This window comes from Larimichthys crocea, chromosome XII (genome assembly GCF_000972845.2).
Source record: "Larimichthys crocea isolate SSNF chromosome XII, L_crocea_2.0, whole genome shotgun sequence".
NCBI classification, from domain to species: domain Eukaryota; kingdom Metazoa; phylum Chordata; class Actinopteri; family Sciaenidae; genus Larimichthys; species Larimichthys crocea.
Window position 1 is genome coordinate 22,321,565 of NC_040022.1, and position 23,973 is coordinate 22,345,537.

General features: G+C 39.2%; 1 long non-coding RNA gene across 1 annotated transcript in view; it reads left to right on the forward strand.

Moving 5' to 3' along the window:
* The window catches only part of LOC113747119 (uncharacterized), a 151,269-nt gene extending 129,385 nt beyond the window's left edge, over window positions 1–21,884 (forward strand). The window contains exons 2-3 of the long non-coding RNA XR_003463358.1: window positions 11,166–11,257; window positions 21,679–21,884. This is a non-coding gene — a long non-coding RNA (uncharacterized LOC113747119). The remainder of the gene's footprint in view (window positions 1–11,165; window positions 11,258–21,678) is intronic.
* Window positions 21,885–23,973: the final 2,089 nt, after the last annotated feature.

Here is a 23,973-nt window from a genome sequence, read left to right on the forward strand (position 1 = left end):
GGAGTTGTCTACACATCAGGGCTACAAAGATCAACACATATCAGCTGTGCTTGGTCAGCTTGACTTGCTTGCACCTTTTTTTTTATTTTTTTATGCCAGTAGAGATTTCTGATGTTAACTTAAGGTTAAAAAAAAAAGGGGCTCAGTGACCTTTTTCATTCTAGCAACAAAACTTTATATTTTGTGATCTGTCAAAGCTTTTTCCAGTTGAAACCTTCTCCTTTATGTTACTCTTACTTACATTTTCAAATAATGCACAACACCAACTGATAATATACCACACATCTGTCCAGTTTAGTTTTTTATTAAGCCATAAAATCTGCAATTTGAGAGCATTTGAATATACTTAGATATAAATGGAAATGCTGATATTGACTCCATGCACTCAAATCTCCTGCTCCCAAATACAGCTCTGTGTTTATAACTACAGCGGCATAACTTCATTACATGCCAGGAATAAAACCAAAGAAACGGCATTCTCGTGGAGATGTAGATGTTTATTATGGGTGACGTTTTCATCCACCAGCAACATTTGGGTTTTGCACACTTCAGTGGAGATCTAAATGATCATTTCTACGCTCATACGATGAAAACAGAACGTTACAAATTGGTCGGAGCAAAACAAACAAAATGCGCGTGACACAGCGCTCAGTTATAATGATTCCATGGTCTGTCAGTTACAGCAGGTCCCAGCGAAGTCTCTTTTATTACATACTGTGCAGCAGGAGAAACACTGCCCTACAGTAATACTGTAAGTCTTCTTTTCTTATCTTGATTTCTTTAATCTGTGACAAAAAATATTTCCATTATCCGACTTATCATCAATTATTATTTAGCCAAAACATCAGAGAATAAACAAATATATTAAAATGTCTAGTTTATTGTGTTTATGTTTATTGTGTTTATGTCTAGATATTCAGTTTACTTACAAAGAAAAGCATCAGATTCTCATAATTGAGATGCTGGAACTCGACAATGTTTGGCATCTGTTTCTTTCTACACTACTACTGAGTCCATAAGTAACATATACTGTAGATATTGTTTTAAACTTAATTAAGAGGACCACAACGTGTTAATTACTCCCTGCATGACTTAACTACTCAGCTTAGAGTTGAAGATGCATTTGAAGAGCTGCATCTGATGTACACACTGCCGTGTGAGATATGGGAAGATCATTGCTTTTTTTTAATGAGAGCAAAAGTCATCAAGGCGAAGTACGTATCGACAGTGAAATGATGGTTTTGTTGTGAAACTGCTACTTTCTAGTGTTTAAGGTTGATTTCAGTTTCCCAATAAAGTCCGTTGTCACTTGTGAACTTTGTTGCAACAAACTTTGAATTGACATGATGTCACCAGCTGACAGAACCTGCTTACACTGACTTTTCCTGACAAATTTCAAAATAAAATCTTCATAACATTCTTTCAATTCAACAAAGTAGATTTGTTCCCACTTACTCAAAATATAATAAAGCAGCAAATAGTTGCTAAACGGATGCACTGTGGCTATTTTGCTTCCATAAAAAAGTCCTCTTTCGGACCAATGTGAACACATCTAGGTGTTTATTGTACATTATTTGCATATTTAGACATAAATTTAAGAAAACCTGTAAGACAAATAATGACTGTCTTAATGTAGCAACTGTTGAAGTTACATTGTTATATCTATTAGTTAGAATTCTTACTGTTCACCTGCAGTGTAATTTTACAACAAAGGTGGTCCGCATATATATATAATTATATATATTTCAAACTCACAGCCAGAAATCTCCACTTCAGTAACACGTATCATGTATATTTCTCTTTTTTATAGTGTTTTTCAGTTCAGTTTTTTATTGATTTATGAACTGATGAAAAGCTATGTCCAACATTCCCGCTGTAAAAAAAAAAACCTTTGACTCTAATATGTTAACAAAATGAGACAAGACTTTTGAACCTGGATTTATCCAATCTTCAAATTTCCATTCTGGAAACGTCTGGAAATTTGTTATACAAAAAGTAATTGTCTTCATGTAAGTAATCAACTGGGGAAATTTCATGGTGATATGTTAGTTAAAAGTGTCTCCACAGTGGTCTGTGTAGATTGCAGACACATAATTGCTTATTTTTTTAGTCCTAACATCCATATGTGCAGTCACTTGAGCTTCCGGTAAGCCAGACATATTGTTTTAATGTCTGGAGGGCTATATTCAGATATTGACGCCTCCCTGAGAGTGTTTGCACTGTCAGAGGAGCCACCATGCTGAGGTGGCCAAATATAGCTCCTCCACAGGAGCTTCCATCCTTTCCATCTTCTTGTGATTCTCTTTCAAAGCCAAGGAAGTGCATCCCATTTAGCTGCTTACTAAGTGCAATATGAAAGAATAAAGATTTTTCAAAATGACAAACTGTAATAAAATCTATATTTACAGGTAAGTTATGTGTGTCTCTTAATGCAGCAGAATAGTAAACTAAATACTGTATATTGTCAGACTGTTAACTGGCAAAGATCAGATCATTTTGTTCCCCTTTGTGATGCCTGGAACATGACGATGAAATAACCAGCTCCCAGAAAAAGTTCAGTGCTGCTGTCAAGGTAGCAGTCAGTCATCCAGCTAGAAAAGGTTTTATGTCATTTTTTTCAGCAAAATTATGTGAAAACGATTAAACACAGTGTTAATTAAATTCAAATTGCAGCTACTAAACAGTTGCATACTATGTATCAAGTGGATTTTAGCTATTTTTTTCATTTTTATGTGTAAAATATAAATAATTATAGTTAATTTTAAGCAACCTTTATGTTATATGCTTAAATAAACATGTAACCACCGTTACAGCGCTTCGCCTTCATAAGGTGACCTCTCTCTTCTCCACTCTTCTTACTCCGACAGGCAGAAAATTGCTTGTATATAAAAATATATTAGTCTTTTGGCGAATGTAGGTTAATAATAATGTATGACAGATTGCCAGTATTCTCCCCTGCTTGTACTGAGGTGTAGTACAGGCCTCCTCTGTTCTCTCCCACATCTGGTGTCTCTCTCTTTACCTGCAGGGGAAAGAGAAGTGGATAGTCTTACAGATCTGATTTGTTAAGCCATTACCCTGGCTATGTGCTACGGTGGCTTTGCCAAGCATCGCTACTCAATGAAATAAATACGCATTAGCCCCTGTCTGCATCAGCCCACAACATTTCTCTCATCGTTCATGCCGTACTCGAAAGCGTGTGCAAATTGCTCTCTGTCAAAAGAGGCACGGGGGAAAGCTCTGCTGAAAAACCCGGAGAAGGATGAAGTTGTGGGGGTCGGTGGAGAAGAGGCATTGTCGAAGAGCGCAAAACACTCGAGCTGTGATAAAAGCATTAGTGTCTTCAATAGGGTGGAAAAAAAATGCGTGGAAGGTGTGAAGCCCATGGATGAGAGAGCAGGAAACACACGTGGCTGAATCAGTCACAGAGACGCTGAATGTCAGAGAGGGAACAAATGAACCACAACTCAATCTTATTATGTTGACTCATCCAAATTCAAAGTAGAATATAGAAAATATAGCAACGACATATTAGATTTAACCTGTCAATCAAGTGCTTTCTCTACTGATGACCCTCAAAACATTTCAGTTTTCAGACCACAGCGAGACCACTTTGAGCTCCATGTTCATTCATATAGAAAAATTGTATAAATATAGAGACTCTGGTGTCTGTTGACGTTGATGACAGTGAAACCAGAACTGTGGTTTATCTACAGAGGAGTTAAAGTGACAGAATTGATTTGCATCATCATGTTCACCTGTGTTTTCAATGGAGATTATTTTGTGCACAACAGTATACTTTTGTTCATGTGAATCTAAATTTCTCATCTCAGTCTGCGAGTGCGCTCGTGCTTGCGTGCAGACATACCTTTTGCATGAGCGGAGTGTATGTTTAGACTTTTACGGAGCCTAATGAAAGCCTTGAGGATTTGGGGGAGGAGTGTGGGTGGCAGGGATGGTGCTGTTTGTGTCGGCGTGCAGTCACAAGTCTGTGTTGACTTGATGTGTGTTTGAGGTCAAGCTGTGGAATTCAGACGAGTGGGTGTGTGTGGTCAGCTGCAGCGAAACGTGGATTTCCCCTCTGTGGTTATGGCCAAAATGGGTTGTTCAGAAACCACTGTGACTGTTTCTTGGACACTGGCCACTGTAAAGGAAGGAAAAGAAAAAGAAAAAGCTCATCTAGAGCAAGTCACTGTTTCCTTTATTTCCTGTGTAGGCAGCATGGAAGAAGAGATGCAATTATCAAAACTCCATTACTCTTAAATGGGACGTTATTTCCACATTAAATGTGTGGAACAGTTTGTGTAAGAAATAATTTTAGTGAGTGAGGAGAAACTTGCGTGTGAACTTGAAATAAAGAGAAAGACAAAGGGTTTTTTTAAGCTCGGGGGTCGGTAAGTCGCTTCCACTCAGTAACAATAAAACGGTGAGTTTGTGACGTACCACCTGAATGATTGCTGGCATTTCCATCCCACACTGAGTACTTCTCCCTGGCTGGCTGTCACGACTGGCCCTGGGCCTGCAGAACACGGAGGCCTAAATGTCAGAGCGCCTTCTTCTCCACAGAGGTGAGACAGCAGGGCACTGTAAGTGCTATCCAACGTTTAATGCTTTTAGAGGAACAAAGGAGCGAAATTATATGAAATTAAAGCATTCAAAGTGCGCAACTTTCAAAGTGACATACTCCGTAAAAGCATTTTATCTAAAGATGATGGTACCACGATGGAACGGCTTTTCTTGTGTGTTCTCATATTCCTCATATTTTCAATACCTTTGAAAAAAAACAAACTATAAAAAAGCTAAGTTCAAGTCAGGTATTTATCAGTCCACAATATATAGCTCTGGCTCCGATGATCACAGAGTGTGAGAGGAATAGTGGACAGTATGCAGTCCCAAAGAGCTGCAATAAATAACATCTTTGACAAGCTTATAGTTTTCATTTATTTTAAGACTGAGGTGTTAAATTCTATTTTGCATTCACAGATTTTTTCACAGCTCTAGAGATGGCAGTGTTGGTCTGTCCCATACACAGTATAAATATGGACGTGGTATCTGTAACGTCACCCACAGATTTCTGAAGAGTCATCATAAGGCTCAGAATGTGGTGCTTCTGGGCGCCTCCATCTTGGCGGTCTTGCCTCTACCGCCTCTGGCTGTTCTAAAAATGCAGCAGACTGAATGACATAATTACTTAATTATGCTTAACTTTAAGCCTTAATATAATTTGAGTTATGGAAAAAATTCAGACTCAGTGCAGTCAGGGGGAAATTAGCTATAGAGACCAAAACAGTTTTTTGTACCAGAAGTTAGACATTTTAACATGGGGACTTATGGAGATTAACTTGTTCTGTTGATAAATTGCATTGGTTTCAGTTGATGCTGGGTTGTTCCACCACTTTGGTCCAGTGGCAATACAGTATCATGGCAACTGTTCAACTGATTGGCATGTCATTTTGTACAAGCATTCATTGCCACTGTTGACTTTTCCTGTAGCGCCACCAACAGTTTGACATTTTTGGCTTTTTCACTATAACCCACCTGCAAATCAGCTTTAGCTATACTTTGTTCTGTGCTGATTAGTAAATGCTGGACAGATGATGGACATTATACGTGTGTAACATCAGCATGTTAGCTTTGTGTTTGTGAACATGTTGGCTGCCTCGGTACAGCCTCACAGAGGCAATTTACCGGTTGCCTTTCTTTCACCCATTCAAACACCGTTGACAGCAGACCTGTCATGCACAGTTCAGTATGTTGAAGCCACAGGTGTTGTTCTGTTAGATTCTCTAAATATTTTTGCACCCCATGATCATATGAAGGCAAAAGAACATACAGTACATCTCCCAAATACACCTTGTAAAGACTACAATAGTTTAATTATCTTGAAAGTACTTGTATTCCCAGAATATCTTGTATAGGTACTTTGTTTGAATTCTTACTGCAAAGCCACATCAAAGCAGTGTTGTTAGAAGAATAAGACTCTTTTATGTTCATGAGCATTTGCAAAATGTATGGAAAAACTAAAGCTTTACTCATCCTGCTTTTCGAAGCATCTCATGCATACAACAGGTTTGTTTTCATAGATGGAAGGTGTTCATATACAGTGTGAGGTGCAGTGCGTGAGCGGGCGAGATAGATTTTTTTTTTTTATCACCTCTACTCCCACAGCAGACTGCGAAGTTGACTCTGAGAGGATCACAGATGTATTTACTGGTGTTCATATGTGCGAGAAGTACTTGACAGTGAAGGGAATCTCTGGGAGTATTGACAGTGAAGACCACAGACTAGATAGAGGAAATTAGAGGGTTAACGGAGATAAAGCGCAATCCGGAGGGTGTGGAAAAGTAGAGCGAGAGACCACATGAGCCTGATAGAGTAAATAGAAAGCCGCCAAGAGACAAGAGACAGACCGAGTTGTGGAAGAGAGCAGATGGTCGGGTAATACTGCTCTGCTCTCATTACTTCTCCTTCCCCGACATTATTGTTTGGGAAATGGATATTACAGCGGACATAATAGCCTTTATCGTCAATTTTCCCCTGTATAATTCCCTTGGTTCTGCTCCTTCAAAGGCAGATGAAATGCTTACCGGATGAGGATGGAGTCAGTGCTGTGGAGGAGAGACCAACTCCACTGGCATGGGCTGCACGCAGTTTATTTCAGCCAGCCTTGGTGCAATGCATACAAAATCAATAGAGTAGTCTAAAAATCCATGAGGGGTAAAACGCTTCCAATAAGCTCCCATCTGGCTGTATTCTTTACCAGGCTGTTTGGTGCCATAAATATAAATCCTACAGTGCTCCAAAAGTCATCAGTCAGAGGCGTTTTTTCCAGTTAAGAGCAAGCGAAGCCATATCTTTACTCTGAGTTTGGATCACAGAGCTCTATCTTAACTGCATCGTGTATATCTGCAAGGAGTGTACCGTATCTTTGCATATGAACGCGGATAATTGCTGGTGAAAGCATATAGTGACCACATAATGTGCCTCTCTTTCTTTTCAGTCTTCTGTGCGAACTAGACCTCTCTCTAAACAGTGCATATGTATGAGTTTTTGAGGCAGGATGATAGGCTCGGTAAATTCTTTCATCAGCAGATTGAACGGTACGACCAAAACGGCGCTGCAGGCCTAATTGGAATAATTTAACTTCGTACTTTGAAGTGTAAAATACATGTGCTAGAAATGAGGTTCCTGAAAGGTCAGTGCTACAGGCAGTACACGGTGCTGCTTTGAGCTGTATTGGCACGTAGAGATCGTATCATGATTAGGATTTTTCTTTGATTACCAATGCAAGAAAAATCCTCTGCGTTTGACCCTTGATATTCAGATGAAATGCTCACTTTGGAATGATTTGTTTTTAAAAAATGCTTATAGTGATATTAGGTGTTTTTTTGAATTGTAAATCTAATTTTATCTGCACTAAAAGATGAAAATAAAACCAAGACTTTATCCAACCATTAGGAACTTATAGATGCAAAGTAAGATTTGCAAACGCATAGATGTGTTTTGACAAATGTAAATATATATCCCAGGTGCAAATCCATTTTGGATCTTTGCTATGCCCAGTAATGGCTGCACTGTGAGCAAATGGGATTGTATGAGCTACCTATGCCTCAGTGTGTTACCTCTAGTAAACAGCGGTCAGCACACACCCAGTTTGGAGAAGCAGAGCGTGATCCCAGCACACAGCTATGCATGGATGTGGACAGGGTCACCAGAAATAAATATTTTAGTCACATAAAAAAAAGGACCACCTCACAAGTTTCCACTGTGTCATCTTGCCGCTTCTGTAGCGTTAACCGTAGACGTTTTGTATTGGTACTATGAGCACAACTGCACTGTGCCAGAAAAATCGTCAGTGATGGATGAGAAACCTGTGCTTTGACCTACAGCAGTAACAATAATAATAATACATTTTATTTATAGGGCAATCAGGATTCTCAAAAATACTTACAGAAGGTAAAATCATCAAATAACACACATTAATTATCTTGATTGCTATTTTTTATTACAACCCTTTTTTACTGATTCAGGCTTGTTACAACCTGGACTTTAACCACAGTGTTTTCACCATAGTGGCTGCTAAAGCTAGGTAATGATTTTCACATTGTGTGCCATTAACAGCACAACTGCTTCCTTCTGTTAACGGCAGTGACCTGTGGTAAATATTTTCATGTGTGACATCATCAGGAAACACTGTCCCTGTGGCACCCTTGACCAGAATTCTTTGGGGAAAATCCATGTGTTTAAAGCAGCTACCAGAAACTTTTATTCAGTGTTGATTGTGGACAAAAGCAATTCAGTTACTGAGTTTTATACAGAATTGCCAATCTTCTCACTGCTGGTCTTGTTTATTTACGCAGGCCATATGGAGACATCAGTATGACATCAAGTTATGGTTTCATAACCTGTTAGAAATGAACTATAGGATGAGTTATTAAAGTGAGGACAGATGCAAACTATTGTATGTAATAAAGTTGTTTAAGAATGTCATACAATCAAAACAAAACAAAACAAAATACAAACAACACAAATAAATGATGTAGACACTGTATGTAAAGAAAGAAAATGTGAATATTTCTATTTGAATTGAATTGCACGGTCAAGTAGATGCACATAACCTGATACAGGCTGATACAAATCCCCATGTGTGCTTTCAAAAAAGCCATTTCCACACTGTCCTTCAGAAGGCATTGAAATGCTGGACACACTGCTTCAGAGTTTCAGTTGCCATGTATCTGTAACGCTGTTTTAAAAGAAGGCTGAATGTCATTTGTCACACACGATTTTTTTTTTTTCTTGTTTTATCAGTATCTATATATTATGTCTGATTAGACCCAAATATATGTTCACTTGCTTTTGTACATCAGTCAGCCATCCACTACCTCATGTTGTAGTGCTTGTCTTTTAGGTCCTGGCTGTCTACTATCCTGCCAACTATTTACCAGCTGTGCAGTCTGTGAGAGGCCGCCATGAACTTCTGTTTCATGTTGACATCTCCATTAATGTTCTAGCCGAGGGCATGTTTGTTTAGATTTGTGTTTCCTGATTGGGTTGTACAGCTGGGGGTGTTGTACTTGAGGGAATACAGCAAGGGTTCTGATTTACAGGCTCAAAGAGTTTTGGGATAAACATTCATTAAATTGGTTATAATTGATGTGTATTCATGAATATCATACCTATTTCAGACTCCTGGTTGTGAAGCAAAGAGTATGACGCATGTGTTGCTAGGTGATACAAAGCAGCTTCAAAGTTTCTTGTTACTTCCCGTTCAGACAAAGATAAAGAAGTATTTTTGAGTGTTTGAATATAAACGAATATTATGACAGCCTGTTATTTGTGCAGGGCTCTAATCGCAAAAGTTGGCACAGTGATTAAGCCACTAAATGGTCAGTAATTAATGTGTGGTGGACAGGTAATAATTGTGATGTGATGTGATGAATCAGATATTATTGATCACTCTGATTTTACACAACCGGACCTTCTTTATCAGACAACTTGCATTTTTAGAAAAGACAGGGTGTTTGAAGATCACACTAAGGAGGAGGAACATCCTGTACCAAATCTCATTAGGAAACAAACCTCATTAATCTTGTGACTTAAGATGAAGGTTCAATCTGGCTTCAAAGCCTTTATCACCTGTCTATTGTCCTTGATGGAGACAGATTAACATTTTTTAATAGATTAGTCATCTGATGTTGAAATGCTCATTACAAACTCCCTCTGAGCACTCAAGGATGTCCTGCTATATTTGGTGCTGTATGCAAAATTTAGTTTTTCACTGATCACACAATTCAAATCCTCACATTTTAGAGATGATTAAACTTGATTTAGCACCGCCAACATCCATTTAATAATCCAACTCTGAGCCAAATAAATATTTCTTTTCCCTTTTAAATAAGAATTTCTGCGACCTTGCCAAAATAAAATGAGTTGTTTACAGTGCACGTTAATGGGTTTTTTTCTAAAGAGGGTTGTTTTTCATTGTGTTGGGATTCAAAAGTTGGATTTCAAATTGTTGCCATAAGTTGACGTTGCCGCTGCCTCTTTGCAGCACAGAAATAATGTGGAGAAATTCTGCAAACAACTTATTTGTATTCATACAAAGTTCTCTGTAGCGGCCTTGAGGTGTTTATGTAGGTGTGGTAGGGACAATACCAAGTGATGCTTGGAATCAGAATAGCTTTTTACCTGAACACGAAAATATATCAGACTAAGCGGAGTGAGGGGTCATAAATATATAATGCAGAACGCTTGTTATTCAATTTCATATCAAATGCTTATGAGGGAATCCTAGTGTTGTTTTTTTTTGTTTCACAGCAGCAAAGAGATAAACATAAAATCAAATTTTAAATGTGCGTCTTCCACTTACGTTGTGGTAAAAAAAATGTTGTCTGTGCTGACATCTGATTTAAAACGGGTAATAAAAGATCTAAGGTACGTCTGGGTCTTTGCGTCAGAAAACACACAGACATACTGTACAAAGCCAGACACACACAAACTCATAAAATCCCTCCTACCTCATCCAAGCGTTTAGCCTGATCACACTGTCTGTCAGACGGCTCCTTAGATGGCAGCTGTTTTATCTGTCTGGCATTTGCAATGACTTTTAGCTGGAAATGTTCTCTGACGCTTAATGGCTGACAAATATCTGCAAGATTTTTATTTTCTTTTTGTTTGTTTTAAATGAGCTCATCTCAAAATATTCATCATTCTTTAGATGAGCTTATTCAGTCGCAGCCAGATTTTCTACTCTATCTGCTTTAAGACGCAGTTTGTCTTCCCAGAGCAGCGGAAAAACAAAAGCGATGAACTCGACTGTCAAATAGATATCATCATGAGTTAGATTGAAAGTTATGAAGGTGGGATTGTCTGATGGATTCCCTGGAATAACTTTTAGAGCTTTGAAAAAAGGACAAAATAGCACTGAAGAGCAATTTCAGCAATTTTGTCCACTCCGCCACAACCCTTGTAGCCATATTTTATGTCAGTATTTTTTAGTGTAATCCCCTCACATAAAGTTATCTTTGGCATCAATCATTTTCAATATACCAATTTTTGTTCTTTCTTCCTTTTCTGTTTCCTTCCCTTCAGTTTCATCAGCCAGCCTGTCAGTCATGTAACTGTTCAATAATTCAGAACTATATTTTTCTCTCTTTATCTGATAGAGAAAACCCGGCTTGCTGGTTCCTGCGGAAACACTGCAGACCTGAGACTGGGCCGTGAAATTGGAGTGCCAGGCAGGCATTAACCTGGCTAGGTATGTACATATTAATATGCTCATTATCTGCAGTGCGGAGGGACAACATGGTCTGTGGCATACAAGTGACATTCAAGAGGACACAATACAAAGGCACGTGTGTTTGCACTGGGAAATGTGCACGGGCAACCGCACGGTGAGTTCGCGCACAAAGCTCTTCATCTTTAGCAAAGCACACATGACCTGGCCTGTGCTCATTTTCACTGTTTTCTGTTAATTCCCTCAACAGAAGGCGTAGGACAGCATTATTAATCATGTGCAGCTTCAGACACACACAAAAAAGGCAGCCAAAACAACCTCAGGAAACAAACTGTAACTTGTTTACACAGAAAATTAATTCTCTGTCATGCACATCTTGTTTAAGAATTAAAGAAATTAGCCCCGGGTGAAGACATATCCATGGTGCATGTTCGACCTTGTTCTCTGGCTGGCTGTACGGGGCTATATTGGGTTGCTGTGACAGATCAACGACAAAATGCTTGTGTAGTATCACCAAAGGATGCGGGATTGTTTGGAGGACACAGTGGAGGGTGTAATGAGGTTACAGCACAAGAGAACAAACAACAATCAAACACAATAGCCTTTTTATTAATCAGCTGCTTGTGTTTTTGTAATGCCTAAGCCGTGAAGGTCATGGATATAGATATGTCTTGTTGCGTTGTAAATCACACCTATAATTGTAGCCTGTGGTGATGTTTTGATCAATTCATCTTTTCTTTTTTTTTTTTACTTTCTGTTGTTTAGCCTCCACTCCTGTTATCAGCTGCCCCTTCATCACAGATCTTACAGTTAATGATTAACTCTTGACTTCAGGCTGGACCTTACCCGCGCTCTGCTAGAGATGTTCTGTAGTTCTGAGTCCCACAACAAAGAATCATGGGAGTTTTCTGGTTAAAGAGCACTTAGTTCACTCGCGCTTCGTTCCCCTCTCATGACACACCATTCATTGTGTGGCAGGTTTATATAAGTACACACCGAAGGCTCTTAGATTAGCATAATGACCAGCTGCAGACTTTAAAAGCTGTAATCAAGTTCCTCAATGAATCTATAAATGCTAATTAGACTCATCGAAGGCTCGCTGTTCAAAAAAGGAAAACACTTTTTTAATGTGCCTTCTAGCACAGACCAAGTGTGGAGCGCTTATGTTGCATTCGCTGCTTTAACAAGGAAAGCATTACTCTGCAAAATGTTATTGACTACTCTTTTGATTATGTCAGTCCATTTAAAGACGTCCGCTTCTATTCTCAGAGCGGACATAAACACATTTTCTTACAGCCTGACTCATTGTCCAGTCTATCAAATTTACTCCCAGTGGACTGGGGAAACATTAGTACAGCTCACTCAGCTTTGTGCTAGAGGCGACAGGAGAGGAGGGATGGGACACAGAGCATGAGGACAGCCTACAGCGCTGGTGAATAAAGAAATTTTAGGGCTATGCCAGACAACCTCGAGGTTGGTGGCTGTGGGTGGAGGGCCTTCCCACTTTGTCAGCAAGTCACATAAAGCTAATTTGAGTTGATTTACATTATACTGCATTAGCGAATGTTGTGTATGAAATATGTATGATGCGCAGAAATGTATGCAATATTAAATAATGCACACGAATAGCCTATGTATCACGTCAAAATAATATGGTGCAGTGGGTGATAACATAGTTTGCTGCACTGTTGGCTGTTAGCCATTGCTGCTATCATATTTTGACCTTTACAGTTACACAAACAAAAGATTGTAATACATACAGCTCATTTATGGGAAAAGAGATCCAGACATATGATCCCTGGACATTATTGTGTACTTGTGGACTGACCATAAAGGTGACATAGTGTCAACACAATTTGTTTAATATTTAAGTAATCAGGCTGCACATTAAAAAAGCTTTGTAATTAAGGAAGGAAGGAAGGAAGGAAGGAAGGATGGAAGGAAGGAAGGAAAGGATGTCTTGTTCAGTTACTCAGAACATTTATAGAAAAACAAACTGATAAAGGAGGAAGGAAAATGAGCGGATTACATGCCTGCCAGCTGTGCAAGTCTTGGCGAATTAAAGTGTAACAATGAACAACCAAAACATAACATAGAGATGAAACGATGTGTGCAGAGTCTAATCATTGTCGATGTTCATTTTGTGTTCTAATCAGTGCAAACATAATGCATTTTTAAAATACTCCAAGATTCACTGTGCAGTACTAATGATAATAATAATACTTGCATAACTAAGAGGCTGATTAGATGTCCGGCTATATTTTTATTTTAACAAATCTTTACACATTCACATTTTATTTTCTTCCACTTTTCCCTATTACACATGTCCAAAATAAATTCAGTGAGCTTTGTTTTATGGGTTTTGTGAGAATAAACTTTTATTATTGTTGTTATTTTTATCTTTATTTATCTTTCTGTATTTGAGATATAATTAGAGTTTCAAAGAGAACTTAAAACAATGTGCAGCAGCTGAATGTTATTGTTGTTGTATGTTATGTTATTTGGGGGTCAGAGGAAACACCTGTAGCAAACCTGTTGCCGTGCTCCTGTGATAACCCAAACAAGATTCGGCGTGGGATATTTTGGTGACTGGAGAAAATGAAGCATCAGTCAGACTTTGATATTTGCTCTATAGAAGACCAAATGTCAAAAACACATGGGAGATGTGAGAGAGTGCTGAAAATAGAGCCTTTGTCTGATTTTGTATATATTAAAATCTGAAAATCCATCTATCTATTTTGCATCATGTATTTATGCATTTATTATCCGTGTATGCAATGATTTATGTTTTATTCTGATTTATTCACAAAGTGGATTGTTTTGAATACAGTTTCCAGTAACCCTGTCGTAATAATGTAATAAATAATTGTATATATTCAATTTAATATGACATTTGACATTGGCATTTATAAACATTGCATTTTACGCTTACTCTCATGCAAAGCAGGCTCTATTTAAAAATATATAATGCATATATTCAAAAGAATCTTTAACAAGCCTGAAGGATTTTTTTTATAGAAACAGCACCAAACAAAAATGCTGCAATTGTAACTATGTTGTCATTTAAATGAGTTTCAGAAGCCCGTCAGTCACAGTGACATGAGATGGGACGGGAATCAGCTGACTGTCACATAACGAGAAGAACGCACAGCAGACAGATCACTTAATAAGTGGTGTGTTAGCATCAGCAGCGTTTGAAACAGAAAAACAAGGCGAGGCAAACTTCTGCTTTGACTCATCACTTCCTGTCACGCTGGTGACGTTAAATGTATCTTGGGGTGTGATTTCCCTTTAAAAGCAAGACACGTGTCGTCGAGTTTCATCGTGTTTTAACAAACAGATTGACGTAATCTGAAATGATTACATTTGTTTGAGGAGACCAATTATGCAAATAAGCTGTCGTATAGTAATTCCTTAAATTGGCAGTGTCATACTTAAGCTGATTATATCAAAATCATTCTGTCTGTTTGCATTGCATGTTAATTTGGTGATGCCAAGCTCATTTGTCTGTCGCCATTGTAATATGCAAGCATGAATATGCATGAAGGACAGTTTACTGCAGTAGTTTCTTCTGATGGTACACTAATGCCTGTCAGTGGTAATGGTATTGATGAGATGTGTATAAACAACCCTCACACCCCGGCACATACAGGCCTGAAGATTATATCATCCCAACTTATATCAACATCATTCATCCCCAGCTGAGACATGAAGCAGTCGACATTTTCTAAAAAAAAGCTCCAGGACCCATCCAAACTTTTACTTGGCACATGCACCCTCACACACATACATACCAGTACAAACACACGCCCTTGTACAGGCTGCTCTGAGCCGCCTACTAACTGAAACCACTTGTTTACCCAGTGTTCCCATGTTGGCTTCCAGACCACAGTGACCTGGGAGCAGGGTAACTTTCTGTGGCCTTGCCTGCCCCATAGCTACTGTCCCTGGCTGAAGATCAAGGCTGTCTGGGTTCACTCGAAACACAACCAGCCAAGAACGAGCACCCAAACACTGTAGGAGGAGAGAGAGAGTGAAACAAACAGGGAGAGAAGAAGTTGGTGACAGTGCAAATCACGTACGAAAAACCGCACCTGTAACTGCTGTGCTGTCTGGAAGCTCCAAAAAAAGCGCCTGCGTTATTATTTCTGATGAATTACATGCTAATTTTACTGGTACACTATGGTGTCATTTCCCAAGAGGTATTATATGCTTTATTCGATATGTCTTGTATTGTATTTCTTTTTATTAAGCATGAGGTAGGAGTGGTGGTTCAGGTGTTCAGTGCAAAACTGATTAGGCTTGGGATGATAAATATTGCGAGCAACAGTCGAGTCAGCAGTACACATATATTGTACGAGTTAGCATAAGGTTTTGTTTGTGTATCTCAGGAGGAAGGTGAATAATCGATGGACTGATGGCGCAGGGGCAACTGCAGAGCCCACCCTGACATGGCAGCCTCAAATACCTATCGACAGTTGCCCGAGGTAACCCAGAGGTCACCAAGAAATATATCGATCATACTCATACTCAAGCCTAATTGGTTGGTATTGGAAAACCTGGAGGAAGTTAACCTGATGCATGTAGAGGGATTGTGTGGGAAAGCTGTGAAATAGTGATGCAATAAGGAGCACATCGGACCAGGAGGAAGAGGCTTCCAATAAACATAGGTGCAAAATATTCAGTTTTATACATGGACAAACTGTGGATCTGTGTTAGGAGACATCAGCAAACAGTTTACACTGAAATGCATTGCACCATTATTAAACAACTTTGGGAGCAATGTGGCGTGAACGGGTTTCACACCTGACACACCGCTGCAGTCTCATCATCGGGCACTGGGCTCACCTCAGCCATCAATAGGCAATTATTCTAATGTAATTAAACATGACTTTTCTTCCCCTCTTACAATCGATACCGATCATTTCCTGTAATCGCAGGAAACGTGTCATCGAGGTCCGGCGGGGGTGTCACTACTGTAATTAAGCCTCCTCATCGTGCTTGTGAAAACCACAGAGCAAACAGGCGGCTCGCTCCCACTCCTTAACCTCATCCTTCCTTGGCAACTTCCAGTTGCTGTCTAATTACGGGCTTCCAGGATGAAAAGTCATGGCCAAGCACAACATATCCTACAAGCAGGATCTCTCTCACACACACACACACACACTGGCACTGGCACTGTAATGAGAAGAGAAATGTCTGCTTGTTGCTCACTTGACAAGCTGAGCTCTGTTTGTGTGTGTTTTCTTATATTAGTGTGTCTGCCGTGTCTTTTTCTGTCTGGATGTTTGGAAGCATAGCCAACGCCCTGCAATGACCTATGTGTCGACAAGCGAGTGGGTGCAGAGCAGTAACAGGATGTGGCCCATGAAGGACACAGCAGCAGGACTACAGCCATGCCAAACTCTTGTGTAACAAGCAGCCTGTTAAATCAGCCACAGAGCCAAGAGGAGGAAGTGAGGGGCCAGTGGCTAGCGCGTTGCAGAGATGTTGCACGTACAATGAAATCAGTGGAGGGGATTGCCACATCATCATACCAACCGTCATCTCGGATGGCCTTTCTGGTGACACACGGCATGTCATGTTAACCTGGCACTGAAACAAGGTTATCTCACCCCAACTGGAAACAGAGCACAGAGTAACAGAACCATATACAGGGATCTGTATAGATGATGGTGTTTGTTGGTCCATCCACCTTTAACACTTATATCCAGGGCAGGATATCACGGCACATAGTTCCCTGGCAAATGATTCCATTGAAGTTTAGTCAAGTTTGACGTTGACCAATAATTTGGTCAATAACGTGAAATTGGCTCAAAGCTAATAGCCAAATTCATTCAACTATTGTCTGATGACATTTTGGGTCTCTGAGGTAACAGATATCTGGAAAACAGACAGCAGTTACCTTCTTTGCAGTCTGATTAGCCATTTGATACACGAGAATGACGACAAAGATTTCTGCTGATCTCTATAAACAGATAACTGTAACTTCTGGTAGAATATCTAGGTCCTTTACCTTCTACATTCCTATGTAGACATCGGCAGCTTTTAGTTTCCTCTTGTCCACAAGGATTACACTGGAATAGCCAGAATATCATGATATTTCATTAATTTCTTGAGCACCAGATTGAAAATAGCACAGAGAACAGTCAGTATTTTGTATTCTGTTCAACGCATTTGAAATGTGGTGTACTTTTTCTACACTTCCAAGTTAAAAAAAAACAAAATATGCATTTGGTAACTGCTCTTTAGAACGACGAATAAACTTTAGCAAAATAGACTTTCGGTTACGAAGACTGTTGAATAATAAATCAATTTTATGATGCGACAGAGTTGGGGTAAAGGGTTTGGTCACATTTAGGCACAAAGACTATTTTGTTAAGGTTCAAGAAAGATCTGGTTTGGGTTGAAATAAGCACTTGGTTACGGTTATGGAATGATCATGCTCATGGTTAAAAGAAACCAACGTTGAATGTTGGTTGGAAACGGGAAACAAACAGTGGTCTCCCTTGTAAAAGTCCAACGTTTTGTTGACCCATCCTTGCATATGGACCTCTTTCCTTCACTTTATAATAACGTCCCCTGATTCCCTTTTTTTTTTTTTGGTCATAATTACCATAGTCAGCATTTGGCGATGTGGGCCACTTGCTGAAACGACTTTTGTTCTGTTGTTTTTCTTGGGAGAACAGTTTCCTGGAGACACTAGTAGAAGACACAAAGCTCTGCAGTATTTTAGTCTGACCTTGTGCCGTGAAATTAGCATAGCTACCTTGTGAGTTTAACCTCATTGACCTTTGATTGTCCACAATCTCTGCAACTGCACACTGTATACAGCACAGATCCATTAATTACCTGTATCCCAAAAGACCATTGATTTGGCATTGATTTGCTTATTGGCCATAGGGAGCAATTCATCATTTTATTCCATGTGCTGGATTTTATTTGCACAGCATCCAAAGCCGAGGCAGAAATACTGTGACTTTTATGTGGCAAGCTAAAGGCAGCATCCAAAACATGTATTATTGGAAGTGACACCTCGCTAACAATATCATCATTATTCACTCATGCATATTACTTTTGTTTGGTTGAGCAGTATTCCAGCTTCAGCCCTGCTGGAGGAGATTCAGCCTATGATCTCCCTCTGAGGCATCACATTCTGACATCCAGAGAGCTAATATGACAGCATATTACCACTGCAACCCAGCCTACCAATAACCTTGCTGAAATATAAGACTGTTCAGCTACAGAGCGTGGTCACAGGCCTGTCCTCTCTCGCTGTTAGGGTATTGTTGTCACAGCTTTGGACATGGTGTTAATTTCACTTTCCGAATCACCGAACGTGATCTTCAGCAACTGTTATTTTCATGTTAACAATATGCATTGTGAAGGAGGAGCTGGAGGTGCAACAATAATAAATCACTTTCTCCTTGGTCCTCAAGTTCAAAGTCATTAAAACAGGCTCCTGTGATAAGCGTAATGACCAATAAGGAAATGGAAATTAAAAATCATATTCTTTTCACCTCATGTTCGTTTGCAAGCTGCTTAATTGAGGTCGTGGGCTGTCTGCTCTTAAAACTCGCCAATCCTGTATTGCACAAGACCCCGACTACACACACATATGCTATGCAAGATAAAAATCAAACCCTGACGCGCATCTTTCCCCAGCACATTAACGGAGCAAATCTTTTTTAGAAGATTCATGGCCCACTCGGAATTAGCATTTCATGGCAGTATAGGTAAAACAATGCTTTAGTTGGTAATTAGTCAGTTATTAGGCCAATAAGACAAATAGAGTTCAAGATGTTCAATCAAGAGACTACACCATCGACGGATTTTTCAAGTAGGCATCAATAAGCTCATGGGAGACTCAATGTTTGATTTCTAATTAATCGAAACATCTTTGGTGAATCCATATCACCAGGGAAAGAGTAATAAGTATTCAACATCTCAATTTTATATATTTATCATTAACACTGACGTCAAGTCAACTGTTGACTGTATGTCCATGGAGGCGAGGAGCACATTAGCAAGAGAAACTGTCTTGTTACTGAGAGCTCCCAGGTGCTATATATACAATATGTTTGTCATTAGCTGTGCAGCCTGTTCAACTGTCCTTATAGGTGAGTGGCTCAGTGGAGAAAACTTCCTCCAGGCTTTTTGACAGCATCAGCCTAAATCACAAACAGAGGCTACAACAGGGAAGAGAGTCTATGCCTGAGATTTATTCGCCCATATCACGCTATAGTGTTGAGAATGCTATACCTGCACCTTCAGAGGAAATGTTGAAAATAAAGAGTAAAACGTAAAAAGGACTCGGCGAGGAAGCACTTCACAGAGTGAAAGGTACCCTGTGGATGTTTCCCTTTTGTTGTCCTTTTTGGTATCTTTTGCTCTTAAGCAATCTCTCAGCAGGGGAGGTAAACACAAGTGGGCCTCTGTGCTGCTCACTTATGTCAACTTACATTAATTCTACTTCTCCAACATTTAAGGTGCCAATAGGGGATTTGGAGCATATCCCAGCATGTCCTTGCTGCAGGTAGGGTATCAGAAAGTCACCAGTCCATCTCATGGCTTACACACTCACATTTGCACCTACAGGTAATTTAAAAATCTTCAGTTCACCTGAGTTGCAATCCTTCAGACTGTGGCAGAGAACTTGAAAACTGATGAAAGAAAACTGGGACTTGTCTTGTGTGTCATTGCATGTAAAATGAGTTTTTTATCATCCATCATCCTGGAAACTGAGCTCATTTGATACTGAGTAAAAAGAAAAAGGGAGACATCTATCATCTGGCCCTTTGATGGTGGTATGAAGTGGGACCTTGGGCGACAACAAGGTGTCAACTACTTTGTCACCAGATGATGGACAGATTACAGTTCACCTCCTGATGATAGATGGGCCAGTTGCAGCTGTAAAACCGCCATGTCTCTTTTAGGAATAGTCCATTCACACGTACACACCAAACCACACAACGCACATGCAACCATCCCCTCTGCGCCTTAACTTCCAAGGTCACACCCTACCATCCTCTAATTTAAAATCCCCCAGCTCAGTTTTACTCTTTGAGTCTTTGAGATAAAGGGATCAACACAGTGGGACCACTGTACTGCTGCGCACGGCGCCAGTAGTCTCATTACTCTAATTCTGTGTCATGCTGTGATTGGCACAGAGTCCAAATGAAAGACTAGTACAGACCATGTGCCAGAGTGATGCTTTGCACTGAAATTCATATTAAACAGTATAAAGAGCATGGCCTGTAACATTTAGCGTATTCCGTTCGTAAATAATTTAAACTGAAAGCATGTAATAATCCAGCAGAGGTGTTCGCATGAAGCAAAATAACCTAAAGTTAATGATGGGTCCTTTTCATAGTATCTCTCACGTGTCACCAGAGAAGTCTGTTCTCAGCTTGTTCTCAGTTAAGTGAATAAATGTGTCATTACTCAACACCCTCCCTCACGCTGTCGGCCACACCCTCCTTTCTTTTACCGTACCAGCGTCGCCCACTGACAAGCCATTTGTCAAAACAACATTTTTATTGCTATTACTCGGGTCACATTATTCTCCAATTATAACTTCTATACTTGTGACATTTGCACGGCCATTTATCCCTCAGCTTGAAATTAGCTGTTAACAAATCACGAGGCTCATAAAACTGCCTAACAGGGCTTGATGTGACTGAGCTTATGGCCTTTTATGAAACACAGCGATAAAAATGGATATATATTTTTATCATTGCTCCACAGAGACATACTTTGAATGTTTGATTCATTATGTTCGTAAATAAATTGTGCCGTAATCTGGTGCTAAAGTTTACCTTATTATACAACGTTGATACCTGCAGACTAGTTTGACATTGGTGAGGTCTGGGAGCTCAAGTTGAACTTTTGAAAGTCTGTCTCCAACCTGAAGAACAGACGAGCCCTCGGGTCAAACATTCAGACACACAGACAGACACAAAAATATTCCTCGGTGGATTCCAACAAGCCAAGTCAGACCAGAATCTAGAGCATGCACTGATTTTTTATGTTTTTTATCCTTAGTGTTTTCCTTCTCTTTCCTTTGCATCTCATTTGAAACACATTCCTTAACACACAAGGCTAGTCAAAATAGTATGAGACCAGCTTCAGCTATGTCCTTGTGTCACTTTTGCTTTCTTGGGTCAAAGGTTACCAAACTCTTCTAATGGTAAAAAATAATAATAATAATTTGATGGAGAAAAAAGCTCTGGGAAGAAAGAAAAGAAATGTAGAGGACGTTTGTAACCTTAAATATCCAGTGTGTAACATTTAAGGGTATAAAAATAAGTATTAAATAATTTACCCCTGGGATTATTAAAGTATTTCTGATTCTGATCTGTTGATAGAAATGGTCTTCATTTGTGTATAATCACCTGGAAATAAGAATTGTTGTGTTTATCTTACCTTCTATGTCTACACAGGGAGCGGGTCCACTGCCATGGAGTCCGCTATGTTGAACCACTGTGTTTCTACAGCAGCCCAGAAGGTACAAACCAAACACTGGCTCTACATAGGACTTTTTGCATTTTTCAGGAGTTTCATGGCCACTATTGTTTCTCCTTCATGCTGAGAGGGAGAGGTTACAGGTTTTCATTTGGTTGCAATCTGCAACTTGACCACTAAGTGTCACTACATTCTACACACTGGACCTTTAAAGCACTTCACTTGAGATTAAAATATGATATTGTAGGCTTTAAAACCGAATAATTTCATTATTAAAACGATTTGTTGTATGTCACACTCTCTCTGCCTGGGTTTCTGCCTTTTCAAAGGACATTTTCCCTTGCCACCATTGCCAAGTGTCATGAGATAACTTCTGTTATGATTTGACGTTATATAAATAGAACTGAAATGAACTGAACTGATATAGAATAGACACTTTCACATATCTTTCATTAGCAGAATGAGGTAACTATTCTACATTACTTACCTGTGAAGACTAATTATACAGATGTGTAGTGTGACTGGTTTGTATTTCTGATTTATATGAATACATTTTTAATTTTTTTACTATTTTTTCATGAAAAACATTGTAAAATAGATATATCAAAGACAAAAACAAGATTGAGACTTGCTGTAGTTTCTTCGTTTACTGGCAGGCAACTTAATATTTAGTACATTTGCAAAATGTTGTTCCAGCATTGTTTAAACAATTTAATATCAGCAAGTTACTCAAGAATTGAACAGCACTCAAATTTAATGAGAGCCCATACAGAATAGCCTCACTTAATCTTCCTTGAAAAGACCAACCTGGTATTTTATTTCCTTGCTGGTCGAAAATGTCAAAATAATTATGGCTCATTCTGGAGCAGCTTTAGCTTCAAATGAATCCAAAGTAAAAGAGACACACAATTTTTTGTTGCCGTCTTCAGGTCTCGTGGACAAACTGGATGCATATTACTTCTGTGTCACCTTCTTGACTTTATAATCCCACATTCATTTAGATGAAAATAGTGTGCCGTCTCTCAATTTTCCATTCCAGGAAATGCTCTTAATTGCTTTGTTGCCAAGAGCATGAGTGATACAAAATCTTTATAATCAACACATTTGGGTATTTTGTCTCTTTATCAGTTTTCTCTCTTTTTGGTATATGTATTTTCAAAACTGGACCGTGAGGAAAAATTACTGGTTTGGAGAGCAGACAGCTCCTTTTCATACACAATCACAAATATGCTTCATCAGCTGTCCTGATGTTGTGTGCCAAAAGTAATTGTAGCATGCTCACGGACTTTATTTTTACTCCTTGAGCTGAAGCATATTATATCATTCACAGAATACCTTTTTAGTATCAGTGGATTGTAACATGTCTGCGTGTGCCAATTTGTTTTGTTTTTGGAGCACAAGATGAATCAGGACAGCAGGCCCGCCTTTGGGAGAACAATTTGTTTGCTTGTTAGCTTTAAGATCCTGTTTTATTTAGATGCACAAATCTGGCAGTGCCATGAACTCAGTGCCTCTGGGAGGAGAGACAGAAGCCAAGTGAAGCTCTTCCAGTCGGGCCAACTTAGTAACACACGCACACAAGCCAAAACAATATGTATAATTTGTTCATTTTATTACTTTTTGATTTCACTGAAGACATTTCTTGCTTCCCATCTTCTGCATTATCCATCTGCTTTGATTAATTTCTGAGCATGTTTGTATATTTTTGTCGGGCAGTCAAAAGGTTTGCCCAGATTAAATGAACTCCACGCCACTTAAAACGTCTTTCACTTAATCCAGTGAAGTCTCAGAGAAACACATAGCCCAGCTATTAGTGCTGGCTGCAGTAATTGCTGCAAGTGTTTTGTCCCCCTGCAGTTTTAAATGAAAGGTGTTTCATTTTATCAGCAAAAAAAAAAAAAAAAGCCTCCGAGAAGGCAGAAAAAAAAAAGCCTCCGAGAAGGCAGGTCGGTGTGTTTGGACTGCATAATGATTCATGTTTGTAGATGATAAATAACCTGATTAGAAAACCTTTGATTAGAATTAAATTAATCAAGTTTTGATATACATTATAGATCAACATCCTCTTAAATCCATTTTTTAACATATTCTTGATAGTAACATAAACTCAAGTGACTCTGTGGAATTCACTTCAGTGCCAAACCTGCTCTGTACTAACAGGCTTCACATACATTATATCGTATACATGTTTTATTAGCTCTCATTAAAACTGTCGACAGCCATTTACAGCAAACAAGCACAGACAAGCCGGCTGTACAATGTGCGCCTGGTGA